General features: G+C 38.6%; 1 non-coding gene across 1 annotated transcript; it reads left to right on the forward strand.

Annotated features, from left to right (window-relative positions):
- The first annotated feature begins 5,367 nt into the window (after nt 1-5,367).
- On the forward strand, nt 5,368-5,474 carry LOC145096412 (small nucleolar RNA R71). The gene has a single exon (XR_013703820.1). It is a non-coding gene; the product is annotated as a small nucleolar RNA R71 (small nucleolar RNA).
- The last annotated feature ends 19,556 nt before the right edge of the window (nt 5,475-25,030 follow it).

Consider the following 25,030-nt stretch of genomic DNA (forward strand, 5'->3'; position numbering starts at 1 on the left):
GGAAAAGGTCGAAATTTGAGTTTACTCCCTCTTATATAGGGGCTTGAATTTAAGCTCAGTGGGAATCTACCCAATACCGTCGTTTAACGGGGCTTTTGGTCGCAACCGATTTAGTGGTCGTAATAAAATTTAACTTTTTCCCAAATTGACATGGAAATGTAAAGAAATCGTTTCATTTATTTTATTACGACTTTAAGGACATAAAAATATAAATATATTATCATTTATTAATTTGGCGACCTCTAGTTAACAGAACTTTTATAAAATGGGATATTCCGTTAACGGTAACGAGGTAATGTAACGGCATAAACTTGGGTTGTCACAAAACGAAAGTCTACTAAATTAGCAACTCATGGCAGAATCAAATACAAAAACTCAATAGGAATAAAGCTAAACATGATCAGACCAAACGAGTTGATGTTTTCTTCTAGATCTCTTCAACTCTTGAGCTCCAATCGTTTCCTCCTCTTCTAATATTTTTAGAGGGTTTTTATCGTAATACTTCTCCAAAAAGTCACCTCCCAATCTCTCAATTCGACCCTATGTTCAGATATATATACTTGCCTAAAATCTACCCACCACATTGTGGTCCTTTAGTATATCCCGTATTCTCCAAGTCAGCATCAAGAATCATGAAGTCCATTCCCCATGTCGTGGTGAGATTACCACCTCGTGGTTATTGAGAATGAACAATCTCGCAAAACATGAAAGTTTTCCAAAATTGTGTCTAGTTTTCAGTTCATTTTGAATCACATCAATCAGAGTTAGAAGTCATGAAATATGGTCAAAATACTGACGAGGAGTCAAGCTATCCATCAAAATCCTTCTTGTGTCTTCTTCTTGTCTAAGCTCGCACTTTCCTGCTTCCAGCTTCCATATTATTTCTAAGCATGTCTTTTATGCTAATTAACATATATTAAACATAATAAGTACCTTCTGTTCTAGAATAAGCATAAATATAGCATAAAATATTAAGATATGATGTAAAATATATATGTAAATATGCACATATCAAAATACCCCACACTTAACCTTTGCTTGCCCCCAAGCAAACTAATTATTAACTTACCAATATTGCATAAAACAATCCATTTTAAACCTATCCATTATCCCAAGATCGCAATGCATGTATTTGTGTCTATAATTCCTATCCACTTCCCAATCCTAAATACTCACAATCCTCATAAAATCTTTCTTAACCTAAAGGTATTTTTGATTAAGCTTCCCAAGCATACATAGGATCTAGAAAGAATTGCAAATTTGATATCACAATGGAGCTCTTCAAATTCATCTCTTCCTTTATATTTGCTTCTTTGATTTCTTCAAATTCAACACCTTTTTGTTCGATTTTTGGTATCTTCAGTTTTTGATTCTTCAGAATTTTTGATCTTTTGATCTTCATACTTTGATAATTCCAAAATTCTTACAACTTTGTTGTAATTTCTCTTGTTTTTAAATATACATAGTGGCTGTTTGGCAGGATCGGAATTTTTAGGAGCTGAATTTTTAAGATATCTGAATTTCTAAGAGGGTCTGAAATTTTAAGATCTGAAATTTCAAATGTTGTTTGGTTGGAACCTCTGAATTGCAATTCTGAATTATAAAAATGACCATTTTACCCTTATGTGTTATTTTTTGCCGAATTTAACGTTTTTGTGCATAAAATAACTGAATCAACTTCCTAAATAATTATAAAAAACATATACAAACACCATATAAAATCCAGATTAAACATAAATGAAAATTACACATAAATCCAAATTAAACATTGCACTACTATTTCTTCATTATACCCAAAACAATTAAAAGCTCCAACTCAAGAGCTTCATGATTCTTTCAACTATAAAAAAAGTTACAACATGATTAAACTCCATATATAACCTAAAACATTCTGAAAAGTAAAAATCTTCTCCTCTTTTGTCAATTTTCACTTATTGCCGAAAATACCCTTTCTATGTAAACCACAATTTCTTTAGTTCAATCCATAACAAATCTGATATTAATGAGCTCCTTAAGCTTCTAGGGTATGAAATCTCCTCCACTAATAGACACCACCTGTTCAATATTTCATCAAACAAAGCATACATCTTCATCAACAGAACCTTATCATATTTCAGAAAAAAAAAAAAAAAAAAAGAACAAGTAAAAACATATGATTTTATCCACATTATCACATTTGAGATTTCATCAAGCAAACAACAAACATATGATTTCAGCAATATTATCATATTTCATATTTTATCAGCAAAAATATCACAACATTGTTAAATTACAGAAGAAGAAAGAACATATATATAAATATTTATGCACTATAGTAGAAATCAGGGCAAAAAACGATATAATGAACTTATAAGTTAATTAAGGGGAAAAAGAAAAAAGAGCAAATGTATGTATTTACTGTGAATCGATTTTCACCTTATTTCATGGATTTAAAATCAAACTAATAGAATCAGATATCAAGAACTCACCAGGAGGAAGGGCAGACGTCGAGGGATGTAGCAGGTGGATGAGAACGGAGAACCGACGGCAAAATCCTCTCAAATTTTCGTTTCGACTTACCTGAAACGAGATGAAGAAATCGATGTATGTGCTAAGAATGGTTTTTTAGGGGGGGGGGGAAACCTTACCTGCAGTAGTAGAAGTTGTTGACGGAGGCGTCCAAATGGGCATTAACTTCATCAATGGCGGTGGGGAGCACACCAACGATTATTACAGACCGAGAGGTAGAAGAAAGGGGATGAGGGTCGATAAAGGAAAAAAAGAAGCGGATGGAATTTTATTAGGGTAAGGGCCAGACGCGTCTTTTTTTTAATCCAGATGTAATATTACATCTGAAACTTTAAGAGGTTTTTAAAGAATTAAGAGGCTTTTTTTCATACCCTTCCAAAAAGTCTGAATCTAAAAAAATTCAGATATTGCCTCTTAATTTTTCAATTAAGAGGTTATCAAACAGCCCCTTACTTTTTTCTCTCAATTCCTAAATGCTTAAGCAAGGGACCTTTACTTCAACCTTTATTAGTTAGAGGTATTAGTCTAAGTGCAATGACTACATAAGCTCTCCTGGATAGATTTCAGGTACACACTGCAAAACTTATTATGCCATATAAACTACCAGATTATGTTTCATATCTCATGGCTTTTCACTAAAACTTGGGAAGACACAAATACACTATAGCATATATTGGCTTAGATAAACATTTGGGCTCTCATTGGATCATCCCACACAATACTAGCATTTAATTTTTTAACTCTCACTAGATTTAATTTTGGATTATTATTTCAAAGCTTTCTAATTATTTTTTAAATCCTAGTCATTTGTAAAAAGAAAAAAATAATCAGAATGCTTGCTTTCCTAACTTCAACACCCTACCCCACACTTAAATGATGTAATGTCCCCATTGCATACTAAAACAATTAAAGAACATAAAAATTAAAAAGGAAGAATTGGAACAGACTCCCCTTGGGTAGTAGTGGCGAGATCGAACAGTGAGACTTGTGTGGAAAGCTTACACTTCTCGCATAATTGCTGGAAACAGTACTTCTGGACCTTGTTCTTGTAAACGCAAATATGTCGGATCGAATGAAATCAAATAACCATTCTTGAAAATCGTGTTAAACTGTTTCCATGACACGGAAAAACAACGTCACGTTGTGTTGTAGTCAGACTCAGTCGCGATTAAAATTTTTGCCACGACGTGCTGATGATGTCCACGTCGTGGTGTCTTCTCAGAGAATCTTCAAGATTGAAATAGGTGGGTATCGAATCTTTCTAATATGTAAGACCATTCCCACTCTTCTTTTCAGTAAATATGCTTCAAAATGCTTTTCTCTTCATTATGTGGGAGCCCCACACTTATTCAAAAACTTGTTCTTTAATTATGATCTTCAAAAATCGCATGACTTCTTCGAATTAAGCTCCTTCACTGCTTCCCTTTCGTTCAACACTACAAAATAAGATCAAGAACTAGAGAAACACATGATCATTCGGTTAAGGTAAAATAAAACTAAAACAAAATCAAAAAGAAAAGAAAATGCAAACTCGAAAAACATCTGGTTGCCTCCCGAGAAGCGCTTCTTTTTTAGAGTCGTGGGCCAGAATCCTTCCCACTCTACATTGCATTAGGTGGAAGTGTAGCCTTCCGTTCTCCATCATCTTGAGCCTTGTTAGTTTGTAGGCAACCCTTCTGTCGAATACCTTTCATGAGTTTTCTTGCATTGTTGGGTTGACATCTTCTTTGTGCTTTTGCTTAGGTTCTTTCCTCATTCCCATGTCTTTAGTTTTTTGTCTTGTCTCTTTCTGGGTTTTTCTTTTCAAAATGAGGCGTATAATATTCTTCTTCTTTTTCTTCAACTGTCTTTGTGACTTGATCTGGTGGCCTTGTAAAAGCAAACACCTCAAAAATCATTGGCATTGACATTAGAGGTTTCAAAATGCTTTTCTTCTTTTTCCAATTGCTCTTCAAGATCTTTATGCTCCACGAACATTGTGTTTCCTTGCTTCACCAGATTTTCCTTGGCAAGAGATGGGAAGATAAGAGATGGCCGATACGGCTCAAGAACAGAAAAATCATAATCTTCTTTTATTGCCCATGACGTGACACTATTGCCTCCATGTCGTGGCAACTGGGCAGCTTCATGATACTCTTCTTCTTCTTTCTTTTTTACTTCAAGTGACTGATTAGACTCATCTTCAAGGCCCTTCATATACACCAATTCATCTTTATCTTCTATATCAATGGCCATGACTTAAGTCATAAGGATTGACTTGAGTTTTCTTTAAGGTAGATCCGATAGCTATTCTTGTATAGGTTTTGTTAATTGCCCAACTAGTGTGTGGATGCTCAAAATAGATGCTTGTAGAACTCTAAGTGGTGCATCAGTTGCATCATGTATTTTTTCTCTACCTTCCATGAATCTGAATAGCATCGAATTGAGGGCATCTATCTTCTCGGATTGGACTTGTTCTAGTTGGTAGAGATTATGTTCTAGTTGTTGACATTTTGTCGTGTCTTCAGCTCTCTTGTATTCTAATTCACAACCCCTTATAGAGTGAGGTCCTCCACAAGATTCACATCTATCGTGTTCCACATTAATTAATCCGTCCATCTTTGTGAGCCTATTTTCCATGACATCGAGTTTCGTCATTACCATCATTAAGACTTCAAAAACTCCATTTATATTCACTTTTTTCTTGTGATATCCTCCCCCCTTGGGTTGTGATACTCCCTTGAATGCTTGGCAAATTCTTCAATTAAAGCTTTATATGTTTTTGTATCCTTCTTTGTCAAGGGCCCTTGAGACTCTAGTAGTTGGCGAGTACACACATTGACTCCATCATAAAATATCGAGATTTCTTATTGAACATTGAAGTCATGTTGAGGGAAATGTCGTAACAATCTCTTGTAACGCTCCCAAGCTTTGTATAGCGACTCCCCTTCTAATTGTTTAAAATTTTGTATGTTTCTTTTAAGCTTCATCACTTTTGAAGGAGGGGTAAATTGGTTGATGAACTTAGTCTTAAAATCAGCCCATGTCATGATTGCTCCAAAGGGAAGTGATTTTAACCATTCTTTTGCTTCACCCTTCAATGTAACCGGTAAAAGTTGAAGCATCACCGCATCTTTACTCACGTGTGGAGCGTTAAAATAGTTTGAAATCTCCTCCACCTCTTCTAGGTGCTCATAAGCGTCCTCGTGCTCCTTCCCATAAAAAGGTAGATCTTTTAGAATGCCAATAATGTGCCCCAGAATTTCAAACTTTGTCGTTGTTGGGAATTTTGGTGGATCAAGACGCCATCTATTTTTGTTACTCATATGCCGCTCGTACTCATCCATTGTCATCGTCATGATGTCCCCCATATTTCCTGCTTAAAAAAACTAAAAATAACTGCGTAAAACAAGTAAGAAATAACTAAACTAAAAATTTACTATAACGTAACCATGACCGGCCAAGATGCCCACGTCGTGGTTGCTGATCAAACAGAAAAACAAATGCAAAAAAAAAAAAAAACTAGCTTTTTGTGGTATTTACCCCACAAAAAGGTTCGAATAACTTAAAGAAATTAAAATAAAAACAAATAAGTCGTTTTCCGGTAATAGCGTCAAAAACTTGATGTGCACAAATTATACCTATCTAGCTTTAAAATTTATAAACCTAGCTACTTATCTACTAATGCACCCCACGACGTGGTTGCTGATCAAAGAGAAAAACAAATGCAAAAAAACTAGCTTTTTGCGGTATTTACCCCACAAAAAGGTTCGAATAACTTAAAGAAATTAAAATAAAAATCAAATAAGTCGTTCGCCGGTAACGGCGCCAAAAACTTGATGTGCACAAATTATACCTATCTAGCTTTAAAATTTATAAACCTAGCTACTTATCTACTAATGCACCTATAGGAAGTGTACCTAGTCAGTATATAATATAGTAACTAAGTTGGGTATCAAATATCGGGAACAAATTTAGCTAATAATTTAACTACTAAAAATCAATCTAAAAACAATTAACTAAAGTGGCGGTTTTATCTAATTTTGCAAGTTGAGATTAACTTAAAACAAACTCTTAACTAAAAACAGATGTAACCAAGATAATAAAAACAATTTTGTTTAGTTTTGAATCCACCTTTTTCCTATGGTTAGTTCTTATTTATGGATTAATGAAGTTGGTTACCAATTATTATGTAATTAGCGATCCTGTCTAATCTAATAATTTTTTCACCAATTCATGTACTATTTTGTAGGGTCCTACACAAGCAAACACAAAATTAGTTATTAATTGTAATTGGGCTATGTAAGATTTTTTAAACACAATTATCGTCTCAATTATGTGCTCCAATACGGCTAAGTTGTCAATTTTATCACTTAACTAAGATGTATTCAATCCTAGCTTTAACATTTTAATGCCCACTAAATCACTAGGTAAACAAGTTCATGTAATTTAATGGTCACTAAGCTACACTTAACTTGAATTAAAGAAACAAAGAGAAACACTTTAACTTGCTAGGTAAGTTAATTAAACACAAGCTCCAAACCAACTTTTATAAATCCATAAACTAATAAACTAAACCATAGTTATTAGGGTTTCATCTAACTAAACGAAAATCTAGTAAATTAGCTACTCATGGTAGAAATCAAACAAAAAAACTGAATAGGAATAAAGCTAAACATGATCAAACCGAATGAATTGATGATGTTTCTTCTAGATCTCTTCAACTCTTGAGCTCCAATCGATTCCTCCTCTTTTAAGGGTTCTCCAGAGGGTTTTTGTTGTAATACTTCTCCAAAAAGTCACCTCCCCGTCTCTCAGTTAAGCCCTATGTTCGGATATATATATATATATATATATATATATATATATATATATATGTATATATATATATATATATATATATGTATGTATGTATATATATATATATATATATATATATATACACACGCACACACACTTGCCTAAAATATGGCCATCATGTCGTTGTAATGGCAGCACGTCATAATTCTCGAGTGTATCTCGTATTCTCCAAGTCAGCATCAAGAATCGCGCAGATTCCATTCACCATGTCATGGTGAGAACACCATCTCATAGTTATCGATAATCACTATATTCTCAAAACATGAAAATTGTCTGAAATTGTGTCTTGTATTCAGATTGTTTTGAATCCCATCAATCAGAGTTACGAGTCATGAGATATGTTCAAAATACTGACGAAGGGTCAAGTTGTCCAGCAACATCCTTCTTGTGTCTTCTTCTTGTCTAAGCTTACATTTTCCTGCTTCTAGATTCCATATTGCTTCCGAGCATGTAAATATTTAACATAATAAGTACATTTTGTTCTAGAATAAGCATAAATATTGAATAAAATAGTAAAATATGATGCTTTATATATATATATATATATATATATATATATATATATATATATATATATATATATATATATATATGTATATATATATGTTGGTGATTTTAGTGTCACCATGTCATTTTAAGTAACTGGAACTAACATGTGAGCTAAGGGGCTTCATATTTTGTACTCTAATATATGTACGGGGTTGTGTGCACTGCACGCATGTTTGAGATCGATTAGAAGTCAGTTCAACGTCTAGTCGGGGGTCTGGGGTTTCCAAAGGAGTAGTGCCCCTTTGGCAGGGTCTAGGGGCAGCGCCCCTAGCCGGGTCCAAGGGGCTGAGCCCCTGGCTAGGGTCTCACTGTTGGATTATCAATTTCTTGAGGGTGATTATGGTAAAACTGACGAAACTTGTTAGTTTTGGTAGCCCTAATCCAGATTATCCTGACTTGCTTCCCAAGAAACTAATGACAGACCAACCCTAATGAAATGCTAATCTCATTGATTATATAAACAGTTCTTCCTCTTCAGAAGAGGGTGACGAATTCCAGCTCACGTTTTCATCAAAACTCTCACAGAATCTCTCTAGCAAATTGGCTTACGATTGTTGTGCCTAGAATCATAGGTGTCTACTTGGATTATCCTAGGCTGAATTTCTTCCAACCCAAGCATAGGGTAGAAATATCAGTTCGGAAAGTGTTCTCACGATCCAAGTTGGTATCTAGATCTCCACTACAAACCCTAATATTTCTTACTATATATATATATATATATATATATATATATATATATATATATATATATATATATATATATATATATATATATATATGCACATATCAATTTGAAAACTATAACCACTTCTAGCCTTCTACTTTCAATTTTATCTCAACTATAAATGAATCAAACATACATTACTTCACAAAAACCAAAAATCAAAAATACCTTTACTTCCCAAAAATCATAAAATCAAACATACATTTACTTCACAAAAATCACAAAATCAAACAACAATGTTCATATTGATAGAAAAATGTATTAGATCACAGAAGCATTGCGTTTTATTCAATGTTTCTATCATAATTGCTCTCTAATTATTCTAAACAACATTCTATCAATGTAGATCATTCGTTCATGCTTCACCTGACCACCAATCCACACACAAAATTTGCAAATCACCGAAGCAGTAACCAAATCATAAACAAAACAATTACCAAATCTGAATCTAATCCTTCATCATGTCATCTGGGCTATTTAATGATAAACCAAAGAGAAAATAAAGACCCAAAAATCAAAAATGCGATTCGAAAATAATGAAAATGATGACAACATGTGACTAGAAAAAAGAACAACCATAACAATGAACATTCGGGCAAAGCATATGATTTTAAGCAAAGAATCTGATTTCTACCAAAATCACAACCATTACAGAGAAAATAATTGAGTTTTAGGGAAAAAAACATACCAAGAGTTGATGTGGCGTAGCAGTCATTGCTGTAGGCAGAGAGGATGTCAATGACTTTGATGGAGGGGATGGGATGGAGTTATAGATTGGGGATGAACATTTTGAGTGTGTGTGCGCGCTTTGATGAAAAGAAAACAGTGGGGGCATGAGATTGAGAAGACTAGGGCACTCCTGACTAACCCGACATAATGAAGGTCAACCCTTAGACCGGCTGACATTTTCATTATTGGATGGGTTGGAGGGAAACACGTATGTGTGGACGTCACAGGGGTATCCCCTCTCATAAGCTTGAGGACTGGGTTTTTCACGGCGGGATGCATTAATAGTTGCTATTTGCATTTGATACGTTTGGTTTTCATACTATTTGCAAGCTTACCAAACATAAGAAACTGTGCATGGAAAATCAACATGCCTTCATACTATTTGCATTTGATGCGTTTGGTTTTCTTACACCGGATATGGTGGAGCTTCTTAGTATAGTACAACGGATCATGTGTAGCAATATTATATCCCCTAGATCTATAGATGTATTCTTCAAAAGAATTGGTTGTACCATACATAAAGGCTTCGCGGCGCAACTTGTCGCTTGTTTGCCGTCTCATTCGTTGTACGATGATAATTAAGACTGTAATTATGACTTTGTCACTTTAGTTAAATTTTATTTTAAGTAAAAAATTTTAAGATGTATTTTCTAAATTTAGATGTGTTTTATCAGAGGTTACCAAACATGCTATATATGAATTTTTAAGAGGTTTCCTTTAAATTTTCAATTAAAAGGTAAACAAAAAGAGCCTTAACCTTAGTGTTTTTAAAATATTTTGAATTTCCCATACCAAATTAACCTATCTATAACTCTTAATTAACTCAAATATCTCTAACACCCTATTCCCGAGATCAACATAACGAGAGAAAGGAAAGGTAATGGGTGGAAATGAGAAGAAAATAAAAGAAATTGGTGGTCCCGAGTTTCAATAAAGGAGAGAAGTGGAGGGAAATGGAATGATCACTTTCCATCCTAACCTTCCTTCCGATTTGGGAGGATTTGGAAAGAAAGAACAAAATGATTAAGTTTCCTTCCACTTCTTTCCAACTCGAGAACACAAAATAAAATTATATTTTCCTTTCCTTTCTCTTCTTTTCTCTCCTGAATTTCGTTTCTCTTCTTTTCTTTTATTTTGTTAAACTCGGGTACTAGGCGTAGCCTTAACGATCATTAACCACCAAGCACCATTTGTCTTCACATAATCCTTCGACTCTATCACGAACCTCTGTCTCCAAAAAGCTCATGTCCCCTCTTCAATGTTTATCCATGAAAAAAGTTCGAACCTCCCTAAAGATGAAACAAAGCACCTACAACAACAACCAGAGATCTATCCATATATGGATCTTGAAACACCACCAACAATGGAGGACTTGAGAGAGGATTACCTGCTTCACAAATTCGGCTAGCACTCTTCTAAGCTTACTTAGGTGCCGATTTTGGTAGCCAGGGGGTTTCTTATATAGTGTGGCAAAACTAGGGTTCCACCATGCAAACCCTAATGTGCATGACCTTCCATATTCCATAGGATCCATGGGTTTAAACCTCCATGGATCATCACTATCTTGGCCCATTGTGACATACAAGTCACGAAGTTTGCTTTACCCCAAACAGATACCACAATCCCTACTAAAATCGTCTCACCCTCAACCTCTGACGTCTACTACTCATTAGTTACATGTGCCTCGCGGTCTTCCCCATTCAAATGAACTGACCCGCTGAGGCCTAAGACATCAAATGACACACAATACCCCTTAGAATGAAACCCATCTCTAAATCCGAAATCTCATTCGCCTACACAATACACCATCAAAGCAAAACTCAAACTCGAGAGTCTGTTCCGACACATAATTGGAACCACTCGTCCCAATAAGGCAATCAAATCATTACCCATGACCCGCAACCCACGCTAACATCACTTCTCCAATTCCTTCGATTGCGATAACTAGAGCTCGACTCAGAATATAACGATTCCCGGTAAATATGGAGACCCGCGTTTCGCCCCTGATCCGACCACTAGGTTCCCGAAACTCAAACAATAAGGCTACCCAAGCCTAAAACCTCTTTTGTGCCATGATCTGACTAGCGAATAATACGGCTCCCCATAGTATCATAATGTTCCCTCTCACTAATCGGTGAAGGCTGTGGCTCCCCGCAGGCCTACAACACTCTTTCACTGACTCATGAATACTAAGGCTCCTCGTAGTATCACAACACTCTCTCGCTGACTGGTGAACACTACGACTCTCCGCAGTATCACAACACTCACTTGCTGACTAGTGAACACTACAACTCCTTGCAGTATCACACCACTCTCTCACTGACTCGCCGTGGCTCATTCCATGGTTTTCCCCTGATAATCCGAAGCGATTACTCCCACTCGAATCCGCTCACCCCCTTATCATCCAATAATCTCCTTCTCAAGTCACCACCCTACTAAGTTCACTATCGAATACTCCAGGGTTCAACATAGATAGGTACACACACCCACCCAGGTTAAGCATCACCACTCCTGACAACAACCGTCATGACCAACACTTTTCTTGCTGCAATTTTCACTCTTGAATGCTTCCGCTTGATGGCAATTAGCTGAAGGGCTTCTGCTGGAATCGTCTTCACTTGATACTCCTCTTCCATCTCATTACTCAAGTCCCAAAATAATATGAAATTTTAGGGCCTCATACTTAAATACCTCGGTACGCCATCACAGAACCTCATGATGCAATGCCTTAACCACTGATCCGCCACCCATGGCATCATACTCGGATACCATAATGTATCCTTCCAGAATCTCACATTATCTCAACTCCACCAGCGATCGTCCTCTCGCACAACTCCCAACTTCGAAATACTCTAACCCTCAATTTTGAAATACAGGGGAATCGCCAATGACTCGGAACAAGTTGACGACAATTCAGAACTCCCTCCTTTATTTCTCAAAACCTATGCAAGAATACTGGTATTGACCCTAAAGTTGGTTGCCCTAACAACTGCTCTCCTTTTCAAAATGCAGATAACAATCTATACATCGAACTGGTACTTCGGCAATCAACTCCAAACCTCAATGATCAATCCGCCTTGAACCAAAACATTTGTAATCCGGAAATATTCTTGACCTCAATAGATTTTCCTGATCGGCGACCACCTACCGTGGACACACCCATCCTTTCATGATCCTGTACATCATGCATTACCTCGCTTTTCATTTCGCCTTGACCATTAATAACCCTGGTCTCATGCATTCATACTGCAGGCGTCGATATCCATTCCACTAACCGCCTTTGAACAAATCCCTAATTCTCTTAATAAAATACCCAGTTCTCCCCCACTCAGGGCTCGAACCATCCCCATTTTGCTACACCGACAATCTATTCCACAGACTGTTTCACCAGGTACATCACACTTACTCTTGGAAAGTACCACATACACTTGATGATATTTCCAATAGAGACCAAGCAACTCCAAACATCTCACATCTCAGACAAAACCTCAGAATCATTGCAACTTGACTGCATCTAGTCACCTTGAATGCCTCAGACTAACACACCGCCGGATACCCCGACTGTTTCAAAATAGTCCTGGCTCTCAATATGGAAATAATGCACTATCACGCACCCCGTCTTCAGCTCTCCAGCCATCGTCTCATCATGAGATTTATCATGATCGCAGAGACCTCACTCCCACACTTGATATCCATCATAGACGATGAGGGCCACCGCCTAGATATACTCCTCTTGATCGCCCGACACTGTTGCTAGCATATTCCCTACTACACTCAAATAGGGTATATCTTTGTCCTTGACCATCTCAATCATCACTGATGACCCTCTCCTACTATAAAATTACCTTGCGGTAGACATACTGCCTAGATACTCCGGTGAAAGATCACAACAAATGCTACCCCACAAGGTTTACCTCCAAGCGCAGAAACCAAAAGTCTCAATATCTCTCCTGTGTCTCACAAGAAACGAAAATAGCACAACTCTGGTCACAGAAAGTGACATCTCCACTATCCACCGATTGCTCAACTCAGACCGTAATCCTCCAACAAGCACCATTCCCACTCATCCGTTAGTATTGCGACTCCAACTTGAATCCCACCAAAAATCTCTCGGAAACTAGCTCGATTTCTCTCTCAAGGTATGCTTCTTTGAAACTCGTTCACATGGCCTTCTGGCCCCATACTCTACCACGTCTGACCTCAGTCTAATCAATCACAACGGGATAACTGGAAAAAGGCATAAGCACTATTTGTGACGAATCATGGTACTCAACCCATTTTATCTCCTCTCAATCTGCCACAAATCATGGTGCTCGAAACATGTTATCTCTTCTTATTCTGCCTCAGATCATGGTGCTCGAACCATGTTATCTCTTCTTAATCTGCTACAAATCATGGTGCTCGAACCATGTCATCTCTTCTCAGTCTGATACAAATCTTGGTGCTTGAACCATATTACCTCTTCTCAGTATGCTACAAATCATGGTTCTCGAACCATGTTATCTCTTCTCAGTCTGCTACAAATCATGGTGCTCGAACCATGTTATCTCTTCTCAATCTGCTACTTAGAACCTCCGGAATTCTCCCTGTTTCGAGTATGGGTCCTCTACTTTCAGTAGTACGGGCCCATACTACCTGCTATATCTAGCCATACTTTCCACACGGATTGTCCCAGATTTCCTAAGTAGCTGCTCAACCTTCTTGATCACCAACCCAGACACACATGTTTTCTCTCTAACGAAATGCTCTACTCTATTAGCGCACTCATCTGACTAAGGTCACTCCCTAGGCTCTTCCTTATTTCTCACACTTCTCTGCCATCAGCTGCTGAAGAACTCCTTATGATGCCAACCATCTACCTCCTGAATATCATCATATTCACTTAGTAGCTGACTCCCATCATCGAGAGTTCCACAAAGCATGAAACAAGCAGCATCCGGGCATCGAATAGTCTCCGCTAGCACATAAAACCACTCTAGGTTACAACTCTTTTTGCTCTACTCACACTCAACATGTATCACCGAACTCAAGCAACTCTACCCCACGCGGGCATCTAACTACTATCTCGGTAGGATTCTCTAATGCTTATCTAGGTATATCTCCTAGATTACTCCTTTACTCGAAGCTCTATCTCTGAAATATTCCTGTTGGATACTCTTACTTCACACATACTCAAAACACATCACAGATAGCAAAATTCTTAGTCTAAGGCATCACAAATCAGGCCACTCTAGCCCTAAAATATGAAATACCTAGCCTATCCCCTAGCATGCATTACTAATATCTCAATAATAACTCATAACACAAATAAGTAAGGTTACTTTGGGAAATCACTGTTCAGGCTCTGGCTGATTATACACACTGCTCCTTCGTGTTTTCTCTTAGAAGCTCTTGCTTGTTTTATAAAAATTATTTCTTTTGAAATTTTTTCTCAAATCCTCAGTTTGAGTCCAGATATACCCGAAGGTGCATCCGAATCCCTCAAACCAAGGCTCAGATACCAACTTGTAACACCGTAAATTTTCAAAAGAATATTTTCATTTAAAATTACGTATTTCTCATAACACATATCACAAAAATCTCATTTATTTAATTTGCAATTTGCAACTCCATAATTTTTTGATTAAAATCCAGGATCCTCAAAAACATAACTCTTTCACTGGTGTGTACAATCAAGTCGGTGCCTTCCCGCAATCCTGAGAAAAACCTAAAACACATAACACATAACACGGTAAGCGCAAAGCTTAGTGAGTTCTCCAAAATACCACATACACAGCTCATTAGCCACTCGAGGCTATATCACTATAAGACCCTCCGGTCAATGTGTCTCAATGGGACCCTCCGGTCCGATACTCGGGTGGACCCTCCGGTCCTAACTCAGGAAGCTCATAATAACAATACTCAACATAAATCCCAAAGACATAATGCAGAATATCACAATACACAGATAAGCACATAAGACATCTCGTTCCATAATGATACTAAACAGGGTAAGTATAGTGAGGATATTCACCTTGCAAGCGGCAAGCAATTTTCCTCGATCTCAAATCTCGAACTAGGCACTGCATATCACATAGGGTAAATACCTCTAATTAATACTCGATTCTCAACTCTAAGTAACCAAATGTTATTCTTCTTTCTCTCTCTCTCTCTCTCTCTCTAACTCTTGAATTTGGTAAAAGACCATCTTATCCCTCCATGGTCTCCATTACTCATATTGACTGACCCTAAAGTCAACAAAAGTCGAACTCGAGTCAACAGTCCATGTTTGACCCAACTCGTAGAGTGCGCTCTTGCGACTCATCGAGTCCCCTCGTGTAACGACCCAAAACTTTAAAGAAATTTTTCACTTTTAATTAATAAAACATAATTGCTTAAACCATAAAATCCCAACATAATTGTTTTAAAATCATCGATTCATTACAGCTTATTCAAATCATCAGAGTGTCCCCAACCCTAACAGTGAAAGAGAGCATTAGAGTGCACGTCGCGTCATCACGCCTTGCCCTTTCCCTTGGGCTCAGATGTACCTAAAACAATCAACAACCTGTAAGCGAAATGCTTAGTGAGTTCCCCAGAGCATACCACACACCACACATACACATATCATGATAGCTAATTAAAGCTACACACATATCACATCAGCCATGCATACATAAAACCTGTAATAGTGCCATGGGCTACCCCCACATGGTCTTTACCTAGGACTACCATGGGCTACCCCACATGGTCTTACATCTTATGCCATGAGCTACTCCACATGGTCTTTACCTAGGACCGTCATGGGCTACCCCACATGGTCTTACATCTAATGCCATGAGCTACCCCACATGGTCTTTTCCTAGGACTTCGATAGGCTACCCTGCATGGTATTACATCTAATGCCACAGGCTTCCCCCCCTGGGGTCTTCATGCAAAACACACAATCACATATCATATCAAAACACATGATGGCTAACACCTATATCACAATCACATAATGGGCAGGCCATGGTACCTTAGACACATAGGTATGGTGAGATGACTCACCTCAGTCTGCTGAACACAAAAGTTGCTCTCCTAATAGTCCGCAACCGCACGAGCTGGATAATTAATATTAATCAATGTTAGGACCTTAAGTCAATCCAGGACAACCCAAACCCATATCCTTCCATGAGGCACAGCGTACCGGGTCTTGAGGACTATGAGCAGCGTACATTGAGTACGCCCAACGTTCTTCCAGACTAATCACTTTCTCCATTAAGTGCTTAATACTCAATTTCTTTATGTCGAAAAGCAGGATCTAAGTTGATTAATACGTCCTAAGGCATAAAGTTGCCAACTTTATGCCTTTACATGCCCCCCATACACCCAAAACCTTCATTAAGACCTTTCCAAAGCCCTTAACCCATGCATGAGACCAATACTTCCACCAAGACTCCATTTTTATACTTCAAAACGACCAAGGGACCTCAGATCTGCCATTCTCCTCTCATGGAGTTGCTTAACTTGCCAAAAGAGGTCTAAAGTCCAACAAAAGGGACCAAACTTGAAAACCGTAGCTAGATCTAAAGATTTACATGGAAAGGTAAAAGCTTTTTACCTCCAGAAGCATTTCAAGATGACCCAAAAGCACATCCTTGAACCACCCAACTGATCTAAGCTTGCTTCACAACTCTCCTTCTTGAAAGAACTCCAAAATAACCACCAAAACCCTCTTCATAGGCTCCAAGTCTCACTCACACACTCACTCAGCTGTAGGAAGACGAAATAGGGCTAAAGAGACTGATAGGGTTTGGTTCAAGAGGCCAAAAGACTTTTAAATAGGGAACAAGTCGGGGATTTAGGGTTTTGCCTTCTAACGCGTACTGATATGGGCATATTTAGTCATATAATTCATGCATTATCTTAATACTTTGTGTTGTTTTTATCTCATTTAATGAAAAAAGGTGCTTAATTAGTTTATAATTTTATTTTTCAGCATCAATTACATGCTCGGATGGAAAAGGAAGCGGAACTAGCGATTGGAAGCTTGGATCTTAAATTTTGAAGAAAGAAGGATATTGCTGGACAGCTTGACCCCTCGTCAGTGTTTTGGCCATATCTCATGAACCGTAACTCTGATTGACAAGATTCAAAAAGTTCTGAAAATTAGACGCAATTTCAGACGACTTTCGTGTTTTGAGAAAATGGTGATTCCAAACGGACTCGACGAGTAGGACATCAACTCGACGAGTTGGTCAGAAGTTTCGCAATTCTTGACTTTGCCATGCTGTACATGGGATTTAAGTGATGGACTTGGCGAGTAGGTCACTGGACTCGCCGAGTAGCCCGTGTTTTCATAATATATATAGAAACGCTTCTCATTCGAACCCTAATGAATGGGGGAAGTTTAGGACGATTTTTGGAGGCCAGAAGGGTTCTTAGAAGCTGTGGTTGTCGAGATTTCAACCTAGATATCAACTTGTAAGAAGATCAAAGGCAATAACACACTACTTTTATCTTAATCTTTTGCATAAACCATATTTCAATCATTAGATTATGTTTTTAGGTTGTTATTTGCTGTAGATATGAGCTAAAAACTCATAACTTCTGTTTAGGATAGATGATTTCTTGATTATGGTTTGATTTATGGTAGGATTGATTTAATATTTGTGATTTTGTTGATTTTAGCTTGTTACAGAACCTTATGTGTGAATGATAACTATTTTTCTGTCAATAGGAAGATAATTAAGCTTCATGAACATCTCTTAATTGTTTACCTCAAATGATTTATGTGAACACTTTATTATATGACTAGGATTAGTGAAAGTGAAACTAGAATTAATAAGAAAAATAGGTAAATTCATGTGTGAGCTTGTGTGATGACCATCAACAATAGGTTAATTAAAGGACCAAATTAGTTAACCATTACAAGTCTAAATTAACCCGAATAAATAACCTAGTGAATTGAATTAAATTATACAACTGGCCACTGTTTGAGTTAGTTTGTTCTCTAAGGATTAGTGCAACGAACGTGAATCTAATCGCTTGAATCGGTAGCCAATAGAAGAATTAATCCATTTCACTATTACCATAATATCAACCATAGGATCAATTGAGTTGAACTAAACAGAAGTTCCCTTCGTTATTGAATTTATTTGAATCTTTGTTTATCTAGTTCTTAGTTTCTTAGTTTAAGTTTTAGTTAATTGTTTAAGTTTCTAGTCTTGCAAAACTAGAGAAAACCCTTTTTCTATTACTTGTTTTATTAGCATTTATTTTAATTGTTACCATTCCCTGTGTTCGATACCCTACTTACCTTAACTAAACTGCTAATCGATAGGTACACTGTCTTTTGTGTGTTTATCTTTGTGTTTAAGTTAGTACGATTAAAACTAGTTGGTTTTACACATATCAAGTTTTTAGCGTCATTGTCGGGGAACGATTCTAAATAGTTAATTATATTTTCTAAGTGTTATCATTTTTATTTTATTGATTATTTTCTTTATATAGTTCAATTTTTGTTTTTATTTTTATTTTATTATGTATTTTCCAAATCTCGATGCTTTTGATGCTTTTCTTGAGGAAGTAGTGCAGGAAATTGAGCAAGAAGATTAGGAGTATGACTCAGATGATGATTTGAAGAAATTTGGAAGATGGTTAGATAACATCTTGACTAACGAACAATATCAATCTGAGTCACAAGAGCTAAACTTACTAGATGAAGAATTTAATCCAGAAAGAGATTTGAAGGAGCTGGAAAGGTTGTTGGCAGAAGGGTCAGATGAAGAACAAGAACAAGTTGAATTGCAGGAACGAAGCTGTGGTTTGACCATTACCACGACATGGCCCCCTGTATTTCCGGTTTGTGTTTCGAAGCATGGGGAGACAATTCCAACTTTGGAGAAAGTTCTGAAGCGCGATCCATTTATGATTAGTATCCAACCGGTTCCAACCCTTGTCAAGATTGTTGGGTTTCATGAATTCGAGCCTGTTTGGCCAATTTTAGAAGAAACGAGCCAAATTTTACAAATTAGTCAAAAGAAAATATTTAATGCTCGGATGGAAAAGGAAGCAGAACTAGTGATTGGAAGCTTTGGATCTTGGATTTTGAAGAAAGAAGGATGTTGTTGGACAGCTTGACCCCTCGTCAGTGTTTTGGCCATATCTCATGAACCGTAACTCCGATTGACGAGATTCAAAATGTTCTGGAAACTAAACACAATTTCGGACGACTTTTGTGTTTTCAGAAAATGTTGATTCCAAATGGCCTCGACGAGTTGGTCAGAAGTTTCACGATTCTTGGCTTTGACTTGCCGTGCACAGGTTTTAAGTGATGGACTCGCCGAGTTGGTCACTAGACTCGCCGAGTAGCCCCTGTTTTCAATAGGGTTTATATATATATATATATATATATATATATATATATATATATATATATATATATATATATATATATATATATATAAACGCTTCTCATTCGAACCCTAACCAATGGGGGAAGTTTAGGATGATTTTTGGAGGCCAGAAGGATTCTTAGAACCTGTGGTTTTCGAGATTTCAACCTGGATATCAAATTGGAAGAAGATCAAAGGCAATAACACACTACTTTTATCTTAATCTTTTGCATAAACCATGTTTCAATCATTAGATTATGCTTTTAGTTTGTTATTTGCTATAGATATGAGCTAAAAACTCATAACTTCTATTTAGGAAAGATGAATTTGTGATTATGGTTTGATTTTATGGTAGGATTGATTTAATATTGGTGATTTTGTTGATTTTAGCATGTTAAAGAACCTTATGTCTGAATGATAACTATTTTTTCTGTTAATAGGAAGATAATTAAGTTGCATGAACATCTCTTAATTGTTTACCTCATATGATTTATGTGAACACTTTATTATATGATTAGGATTAGCAAATGTGAAACTAGATTTAATAAGAAAAATAGGTAAATTCATGTGTGAGCTTGTGTGATGACCATCAACAAGAGGTTAACTAAAGGACCAAATTAGTTAACCATTACAAGTCTAAATTAACCCGAATAAATAACCTAGTGAATTGAATTAAACTAGACATGTAACAGCCCAGGTTCCCAGGTATTAGTTATTCTTATAATTTTTGGTGAATTGTGAGGAGACTCGGCGAGTTGGAGCTCAGACTCGCCGAGTATGATCGCGATTTGGGCGCGGGTTCGCGTCCGGACTCGGCGAGTCCATGCTGTTTAATGAAACCCTAATTTACCGGCTCTGAGCCCTATTTAAAGGACCTTATGGCCCTTCATTGTGGCTACCTTCGACCTTGAGAGAGTTTTCCTACAACAACAGCCATCATTAGAGCATCAGTATGCCGCCCTTTGAGCTATTGTAGGGAAGGGGGTATTGGACCCCATTTGCTGGGGAGAGGTAGAGCAACGTGTGATGGGAAGTACAGAGATTGTGCTTCAGACGTCAGAACAGATATAGCAGGTCAGGCAGATGTTGTTGACCGCTCAGAGTCGCCAGAAGAGTTATGCGGACAAGCGTCGGTCCGAGCTCGAATTTTTGGACGGTAATCTTGTACTCCTGAAGGTCTCTCCTTGGAAAGAAGTTATTCGATTCAGGAAGAAGGGTAAGCTAGGGCCCGATAAATTGGTCCATTTCGAGTGATCGCGAGGGTAGGCCGGGTGGCCTATCGTTTGGATTTGCCAGCAGAGTTGGGGCAGATTCACGACACTTTTCATGTGTCGCAACTACGGAAATGTATAGCCAATGAGTCGGCAAGTGGTTATATTAGAGGATATTCAGGTGGATGCGAGCCTGAATTATGCTGAGAGACCAGTGGCAATCAGAGATCGGAAAATCAAGGTTCTGAGGAAAAAGGAAATACCCTTGGTTTTGGTTCAGTGGCGGCATCGTAAGGGGTCCAAGATGACATGGGAGTCGGAGCGAGAGATGCGTGAGCAGCATCCGGAGTTATTTGCAGAGCGAGACTTCGAGGGCGAAGTCTAGTTCTAGTGGGGGAGAATTGTAACAGCTCGGATTCCCAGGTATTAGTTATTCTTATAATTTTTGGTGAATTGTGAGGAGACTCGGCGAGTTGAAGCTCAGACTCGCCGAGTATGATCGCGATTTGGGCGCGGGTTCGCGTCCGGACTCGGCGAGTCCACACTGTTTAATGAAACCCTAATTTCCCGGCTCTGAGCCCTATTTAAAGGACCTTATGGTCCTTCATTGCGGCTACCTTCGACCTTGAGAGCACCAGAGCACCTAAGAGTCCTTGTGAGTGAGAAAAGAGGCCATTGTCCACCATCCTTGTGTGTGTTAGCAAGAAGGGAAGAGGAAGGCCAAGCTAAGAGAGTTGGGGAGCTTGGATCTACTTTCATTTCAGCAGAGGAATCTATTTGAGGTAATATTCAGAGCTTATTCTCGTGTTTTTATTGATATAGTCAAATCTAGGGTTTCTTCATGCCTTATTTACCTTGTAATTGGAGTGCGAGAGGTCCCATGGGGAATTGGTACCTAGATCTAGACCTTAGTAGGTCCAAAGAGTCCCAAATGCTCTGCTTTATGCCTTTCCTTTTGAGTTGTGGACTTAGGTCACCATTTTAGATGTCATTTCACCAAGAGAAGCCTTGTAGGCGTCGCATGGTAGCCAAGATTGTAACTTTACGTGATAAATGTGCTTGGAAGGACTAGATCTATGAGTTACTGAAACGGATCTGACCTCAGGAGTGAGTTTGAGTTCAAGCATGGCTTAGACTCGCCGAGTCCGAAGAACAGACCCGGCGAGTAGCATGAAGATTGTTCATAACCACCCAGTGTGTGGTCTTACCGAGTTAAGGGTTGACTCAGTGAGTCAGGGAGAGTCAGAGAGGGTTGACAACTGGACTGAGTCAAGCTGGAACTCGCCGAGTTGTTTTTGAGACTCGGCGAGTTGAGTCGTGGTGGCCCCGCGATTCATGCCAGGTGGAACTCGTCGAGTCAGGGAAGTACTCGACGTGTCAAGAGAGGATCCTAGGGAGTCAGTGAACACATATAGACTCGCCGAGTCGCTCTAGTGCACTCGCCGAGTCCGGTCAAAGTTGACCGTTGACCGTTGACCAGACTTGACTAGTGTTAACTTGATAGGGGTAGTCAACCTTAGTTGTGAAAGAGTTAATTAGAGATATATTGTGTTATAGGAGGATTATAGCTCGAAGGATCGAGCGCGTGTGATTTCTGGGATTTTCGAGTTATCGAAATACGCGAGGTGAGTCTTCTCACTATACGTTACCTTGAGTGGTAGTTATGTGTGACCGGAAGGTCGTATGTGCTTACATTAAGTATTATGTTATCCTATTGTATGTGACATGCTATGCATTATGTCTTTGTGATTTATGCTATGCGGAGTTACAGACCGGACCGGAGGGTCCAACGATTCATGAGCCGGAAGGCTCAAGCAGACCGGACCGGAGCGTCCAACGAGCTTAGGACCAGAGGGTCCACAGAGTTGTGGGACTGGAGGGTCCCACTGAGACACATTGACCAGAGGGTCAAACAGAGTTATAGCCTCGAGTGGCTAATGTGTGTTGTATGTGGTATTTTGGGGAACTCACTAAGCTTCGTGCTTATAGTGTTTGTGTTATGTGTTTCAGGTTTCTCTCAGGATCACGGGACGGCACCTCGATTGTACACACCAGAGAAAGAGTCATATTTTAAGGATCCTGGTTTATTATGCAAGTGAAAACAGAGTCATGTTTTCTAATGCGACTATGAATGAGATTTTAAGCAAAGTGTTTTTAAGAATTAAACGACTATTTTAAATGAAAAATTGTTTTGAAATTTTCGGTGTTACAAGTTGGTATCAGAGCCTTGGTTTGAGGGATTCGGATGCGCCTTCGGGTAAATCTGGACTCAAACTGAGGAAGTAAGAAAATTTTTCAAAGAAATAATTTTCTAATGCGAATAAGAGTTCAAAGAGAAAGCGAGAAAGAGCAGTGTGTACAATCAGCCAGAGCCCGAACGGTGATTTCCCAAAATACCCTTACTTTGTGACATGAGATATTTATGATGCACTTTATGAGATATTATTGCATGCTAGAGACAGGCTAGGTATTTCATATCTTAGGACTAGAGTGGCCTGATTTGTGATGCCTTAGCCTACGGATTGCTGTTATATGCGATGTGCTTTTGAGTATGTGATGAGTGAGAATATTTAGTTGGAATCCTTTAGGGGATTTGAGTAGAGGAGTAATCTAGGGGAGATACCTAGATAAGTACCATGGTACTTAGAGAAAGAATAGTTAGAACCCGCGAGGGGAAGAGTTGCACAGTTCAGTGGTACTTTCAAGGATGAGCAGAGCAAGCAGAGTTATTACCCAGAGTGAGTCGTATATATTCTTCGATGCTCGAATGCTGGTTGCTTTGTGCTTTGTGGAACTCTCGATGATGGGAGTCAGCTACCAAGCGAATATGACGATATTCAGGAGGTAGATGGCTGGAATCATTAGGAGCTCTTCAGCAGCTGATGGCAGAGAAGTGTGGGAATCTAGGAAGAGCCTAGGGAGTAACCTTAGCCAGATGAGTGCGCTGGCAGAGTAGAGAATTTCACTGGGGAGCGAGATCGCGACGGAATTGGTGAACGAGAAGGTCGAGCAGCTACTTAGGAGCTCTGGGATAGTCCGTGTGGAAAGTATGGGTAGATGTGCAGGTAGTATGGGCCCGTACTACTGAAAGCAGAGGACCCATACTTGATACAGGGAGTATTCTGAAGGTTCTAATGAGCGGATTGAGGAGTGATGTTATGGTTCGAGTACCATACACTGGAGCGAATTGAGGAGTGATGTTATGGTTTGAGTACCATACATCGGAGCAGATTGAGGGGTGATGTTATGGTTCGAGTACCATACATCAGAGCGGATTGAGAAGTGATGTTATGGTTCGAGTACCATACATTGGAGCAGGTTGAGGAGTGATGTTATGGTTCGAGTACCATAAATCGGAGCGGATGAAGGAATGATGTTATGGTTCGAGTACCATACATCGGAACAGATTGAGGAGTGATGTTATGGTTCGAGTACCATACATCGGAGCGGATTGAGAAGTGATGTTATGGTTCGAGTACCATACATCGGAGCGGATTGAGGAAGTTACGGCTCGAGTAGCATAATTTGGAGCGGATGAAGGAATGATGTTATGGTTCGAGTACCATACATCGGAACAGATGGAGGAGTGATGTTATGGTTCGAGTACCATACACCGGAGCATATTGAGAAGAGATGTCATGGGATGAGTACCATGGTTCGTAGTGAATGATGCTTGTGTTTCTCCGGTTATCCGGTCACGGTTGATGAGGTAGAGATTGGACACTATGGGTTGTAGGCATGTGGGCCATGATTGAGTTCGAAGAGGCGTCCCTTGAGAGGGAGGTCGAGAGCCTATCAGAGTATTTCTGGTAAGGAGTTAGAGGGAGGGGAGAATTTCAGTCTGAGTTGAGCAATCAGTCGATAGAGGAGATGTCACCTTCTATGACCTGAGTGGTGCTATTTATGTTCATGTGCGGAACATGAGAGGCCTGATGTTTATGTTTCGGGTTTGGGGGTAAAACCCTGCAGGTTGTCATTGATGATGATTTTCCATCAGGGTATCAGGTAGCATGTGTGCTGCGAGACAGTGATTTACCATGAGCAGATAGTTAGTTGGGACTGAGATAGTCGAGGACCACGTTACACCTATTTGAGTATAGAAGGGCGTATTG

The sequence above is a fragment of the Lactuca serriola genome, chromosome 3 (assembly GCF_051521515.1).
Source record: "Lactuca serriola cultivar US96UC23 chromosome 3, Lser_US96UC23_V15, whole genome shotgun sequence".
In the NCBI taxonomy this organism is placed as follows: domain Eukaryota; kingdom Viridiplantae; phylum Streptophyta; class Magnoliopsida; order Asterales; family Asteraceae; genus Lactuca; species Lactuca serriola.